This window comes from Lithobates pipiens, unplaced genomic scaffold (genome assembly GCF_037356315.1).
Source record: "Lithobates pipiens isolate NorthernLeopardFrog02 unplaced genomic scaffold, aLitPip1_a1.2 Scaffold_30, whole genome shotgun sequence".
Taxonomy (NCBI): Eukaryota; Metazoa; Chordata; class Amphibia; order Anura; family Ranidae; genus Lithobates; species Lithobates pipiens.
In genome coordinates, this window is record NW_027507791.1 from 26,050,683 (window position 1) to 26,056,682 (window position 6,000).

The following is a 6,000-nucleotide window of genomic DNA, read 5'->3' on the forward strand; positions in this document are numbered from 1 at the left end:
GGGGCATGTAATTACAATTCTTGATCTAATATTTCACAGCAGGGCCCGTTCCTGCGCCCACCCAGAGTAACTGTGAGGGATTACAGTGTTGTGGCAACACCAACACCTAAGGCCCACATTTTTGCGTTTATATTTTGAGTATATAGAGCAGGCCCCTACTTTCAAACATCCAACTTACAAACAACTCCTACTTTCAAACAGAAGGAGACAACCGGAAGTGAGAGGAAATCTACCCCTAGGAAGGGAAATTCTCTCCTGTAAGAGTTCCTTGTTTCACAAAAAAACCCAAATTTTAACAATCCAATTGTCATTGGGACAGAAAGTGAGGTGAAATCTTCTGAACAGGTGCGCACAGACAGCAAAACAAATTATACAGGGGTGATAACCCTTCCCTATGTTTTCCAAAAAGCTTAAAAATAGATTTTTTGGCTGGAGCTACACTTTAAAAATGTACCAGTTAAAAATTACAAACAGATTCTACTTAATAACAAACCTACACAGTCCCTGTCTTGTTTGGACCGCCTGTATACTGCTGTTCTGAGTATATAGGGCCTGGGGGCCTCAGGCCTTTCCTTTTTATAATTTGGGTGTGCGGTTCTCCTTAATGTCCATACAAGACCCAAAGGGGCTGGTAATGGGCTTGGGGGCGGGGTACCCATGCCTTTGTTCTCAATGATTTTCATCCATATTGCCGGGACCAGACATTACATTAAAGCCGCAAGCAGTTTTAAATGACTTTTATTCCTTTAGAAATGTCATTTTGTGCAGGGACATACCAGTCCACTCCACACCCCTCATGTACATACCTCCCACCTCCATACACTCCACACCCCTCATGTACATACCTCCCACCTCCATACACTCCACACCCCTCATGTACATACCTCCCACCTCCATACACTCCACACCCCTCTCATGTACATACCTCCCACCTCCATACACTCCACACCCCTCTCATGTACATACCTCCCACCTCCATACACTCCACACCCCTCATATACATACCTCCCACCTCCATACACTCCACACCCCTCATGTACATACCTCCCACCTCCATACACTCCACACCCCTCATGTACATACCTCCCACCTCCATACACTCCACACCCCTCATGTACATACCTCCCACCTCCATACACTCCACACCCCTCTCATGTACATACCTCCCACCTCCATACACTCCACACCCCTCTCATGTACATACCTCCCACCTCCATACACTCCACACCCCTCATATACATACCTCCCACCTCCATACACTCCACACCCCTCATGTACATACCTCCCACCTCCATACACTCCACACCCCTCTCATGTACATACCTCCCATCTCCATACACTCCACACCCCTCTCATGTACATACCTTCCACCTCCATACACTCCACACCCCTCGTGTACATACCTCCCACCTCCATACACTCCGCACCTCTCATGTACATACCTCCCACCTCCGTACACTCCGCACCCCTCATGTACATACCTCCTACCTCCATACACTCCGCACCCATCTCATGTACATACCTCCCACCTCCATACACTCCACACCCCTCATGTACATATCTCCCACCTCCATACACTGCACACCCCTCATGTACATACCTCCCACCTCCATACACTCCACACCCCTCTCATGTACATACCTCCTACCTCCATACACTCCACACCCCTCATGTACATACCTCCGACCTCCATACACTCCACACCCCTCATGTACATACCTCCCACCTCCATACACTCCGCACCTCTCATGTACATACCTCCCACCTCCGTACACTCCGCACCCCTCATGTACATACCTCCCACCTCCATACACTCCACACCCCTCTCATGTACATACCTTCCACCTCCATACACCCCACACCCCCCATAATTACTAATTAGAAAAATTTTATGACAGAAACAAATTTTTTTAATTTATAGCACAAAAATAAAAACCTCACTAGTGATTAAATACCACCAAAAGAAAGGTCTATTTGTGTGGAAAAAAGGACGCAAGTTTCATATGGGTAGAGTGTTGTATGAGTAATTGTCATTCAAACTGTGAGAGCGCTGAAAGCTGAAAATTGGTGTGTACAGGAAGGGGGTGTAAGTGCCTGGTATTGAGGTGGGTAGCAGCGGGTAAAATAAGTATAGAACACCTCACCATTTTTCTAGGTAAATATACAGTATGTGACAAAAGTAAGTACACCCCTCAGTGACATTTCTTCTTCTTCTAAAATGTAAAGTAGTGAGTGTACAGCTTGTATAACAGTGTACATTTCCTGTCCCCTCCAAATAACTCAACACACAGCCATTAATGTCTTTGTGCGCTGGTCCAAACCAATTGGTGGAGGGGGGATTATGGAGTGGGGGGAGGGGGGATTATGGAGTGGGGGGATTATGGTGTCGGAGGGGGGAGGGGGGATTATGGTGTCGGAGGGGAGATTATGGAGTTGGGGGAGGGGAGATTATGGAGTGGGGGGAGGGGAGATTATGGAGTGGGGGAGGGGAGATTATGGTGTCAGAGGGGAGATTATGGAGTTGGGGAGGGGAGATTATGGAGTGGGGGGAGGGGAGATTATGATGTCAGAGGGGGGATTATGGAGTGGGGGGAGGAGAGATTATGGAGTGGGGGGAGGGGAGATTATGGTGTCAGAGGGGAGATTATGGAGTTGGGGGAGGGGAGATTATGGAGTGGGGGGAGGGGAGATTATGGAGTGGGGGGAGGGGAGATTATGGTGTCAGAGGGGGGATTATGGTGTCGGAGAGGGGATTATGGTGGGGGGGTTGCTTTTCAGAGGTTGGACTTGGCCCCTTAGTTCCAGTGAAGGGAACTCTTAAGGCGTCAGCATACCAAGACATTTTGGACAATTTCATGCTCCCAACTTTGTGGGAACAGTTTGGGGACGGCCTCTTCCTGTTCCAACATGATTGCTCACCAGTGCACAAAGCAAGGTCCACAAAGACATGGATGAGCGAGTTTGGAGTGGAGGTACTTGACTGGCCTGCACAGAGTCCTTACCTCAACCCCATAGAACACCTTTAGGATGAATTAGATCGGAGACTGCGAGGTAGGCCTTCTCGTCCAACATCAGTGCCTGAACTCACAAAAGTTCTTCTGGAAGAATGGTCAAACATTTCCATAGACACCCTCCTAAACCTTGTGGACGGCCTTTCCAGAAGAGGTGAACCTGTTATAGCTGCAAAGGGCAAACTCAATATTGAACCCTCCGGACGAAGACTGGGCTGCCATTAGAAATGATGGGGCACTGGAAAGCTGACCTGACAGCCCCCACCTATCCACAGACAGCTTCTGTTCCACCACCTGCTGACCCAATGGGAAGTGCTGCCTGTACCCCCCATTGATGGTCCTGATAACTGGTGATCTGTAGTATTTACAGACTGGGCCAGAGGGTGGCCTAGAGTATGGGTAGAATGGAGGGTGACCTGTAACTATGTGGGGTATCAGCAGATACTGGGGGGTGACTTGTAGCAAAGACATTGTTAGTAGGTTAGGCTTTACCTCCTAGCGGGGCAGCTGTTTAGTGCTGATCCTCAGAGCTTCCAGTGGTGTGTTGGCCTTGGAGATGTTGATGGTGAGCGGTCTTCTCTGAGCCCCGGATTCTGCCTTGCAGGACACTCCTCTTCTCCATTACTCTGAGCTCTTCCCCCTTCACTGGCTGGACCCTTTTATTCCGTCCTTCCACCAACAACTATCTGTACCCGAAACAAGATGGAAGACAAAGAAAGAACACAAACGTCAGCCAATCACATCCACATTGTAAGTAATAGAACCACCTTACATCAGGTGCCGCCATAAGAGTGCCCCTTACATCAGGTGCCCCCAACAGAGTGCCCCTTACATCAGGTGCCCCATAACAGTGCCCCTTACATCAGGTGCCCTCCATGGCGTGGCTCCTCCCAACATCCACTGACTCCTCCCACTGTGTGACTCCTCCCACCATCCAGTGACTCCTCCCACCACCCACTGACTCCTCCCATCGTGTGACTCCACCCACCATTGTGTGACTCCTCCCACCATCTCCTGTCTCCTCCCACCATCCAGTGACTCCTCCCTCCATCGCATAGCTCCTCACACTATCCCGTAACGCCTCCCACCATCATGTGACTCCTCCCACCATCCACTGACTCCTCTCATCGCGTGGCTCCTCCCACCATCCACTGACTCCTCCCACCATCATGTGGCTCCTCCCACCACCCAGTGACTCCTCCCACCATCAACTGACTCCTCCCACTGCGTGACTCCTCCCGCCACCCCGTGGCTCCTCCCACCATCCACTGACTGCTGTCATCATCGTGTGACTCCTCCCACCACCCTGTGACTCCTCCCACCATCAACTGACTCCTCCCACCACCAACTGACTCCTCCCACATCCCGTGACTTCTCCCACGACTCCTTCCACCATCCACTGAATCCTCCCATCACATGGCTCCTCCCACCATCCAGTGACTCCTCTCACCATCCACTGACTCCTCCCACCACCAACTGACTCCTCCCACCACTGTGTGGCTCCTCCCACATCCTGTGACATCTTCCAGTGTGTGACTCCACCCACGACTCCTCCCACCATCCCGTGACTCCTCTCACCATCCACTGAATCCTCCCATCACGTGGCTCCTCCCACCATCCCGTGACTCCTCTCACCATCCACTGACCCCTCCTATCACGTGACTCCTCCAACCATCCCCTGACTCCTCCCAACATCGCGTGGCTCCTCCCAACATCGCGTGGCTCCTCACACAAACCTGTGGCTCCTCCCACCATCCACTGACTCCTCCCACCATCCCGTGACTCCTCCCACCATCCCCTGGTCATCCCACCATCCCCTGTCTCCTCCTCCCATCGCGTGGCTCCTCACACAATCCTGAATGAATGAATAAATGAAATACTTATATAGCGCACAATGCGAACTGAATCGCCTCTAGGCTGCTGTGGCTCCTCCCACCATACCGTGACTCCTCCCACCATACCGTGACTCCTCCCACCATCTCCTGTCTTCTCCCACCAACCTGTGACCCCTCCCACCGTCTCCTCCCACCAACCCGTGACCCCTCCCACCATCAATGGACTCCTCCCATCTTGTGGCCCTCCCACCATTCACTGACTCCTCCCAATATCCCGTTACCCCTCCCACCATTGCGTGGCTTCTCCTACCATCCCATGACTCCTCCCACCATCCCGTGACTCCCCCACTATCAACGGACTCCTCCCACCATCGTGTGGCTCCTCCCACCATCGAGGGACTCCTCCCACATCCCGTGACTCCTCCCACCATCCACTGACTCCCCCCACCCTCCCGTGACTCCTCCTCCCCGTGGTGTGATTCTCCCCACCCTCCCGTGACTCCTCCTCCCCGTGGTGTGACTCCCCCCAGCCGTGGTGTGGCTCCTCCCCCCGTAGTATGGCTCCTCCCCCCGTAGTGTGACCCCCCCCGCGGGGTGACCCCTCCCCAGCCGCGGGGTGACTCTCCCCAGCCGCGGGGTGACTCCACCCAGCCGCGGTGTGGCTCCTCCCGCCGCGGTGTGACTCCTCCCCCCGTGGTGTGACTCCTCCCCCGTGGTGTGGCTCCTCCCCCCACGGTGTGGCTCCTCCCGCTGCGGTGTGACTTCTCCCCCCGTGGTGTGACTCCTCCCCCCGTGGTGTGACTCCTCTATCAGGCATTACTAGATGGCAGACTGTGGGAGGAGTCTCAGCTGTCACAGCATTTAGGAGCCTTTTCTTCCACCAATCGTCACTCAGTATTCCTCACAGAGCTGACAGCGGGAGGGAGGACTGTTGTGGATGGAGGGCGGGAGCTGCCCAAGGTTATCAAGCAAGTGATTGGTTGCTAGGACCGCCCTTCATCCAAGCAGCCAATCACTATCTTGCAGCTCCCACCCTCCATCCAGACCCCCCCACCCCCGCCTTCCTGCCCAGCACAATTTGCAGCTTTCATGGCGGTCGCACTTTGAGTGACAATTACACGGTCATACAAAACTCTACACATTTTATTCACACA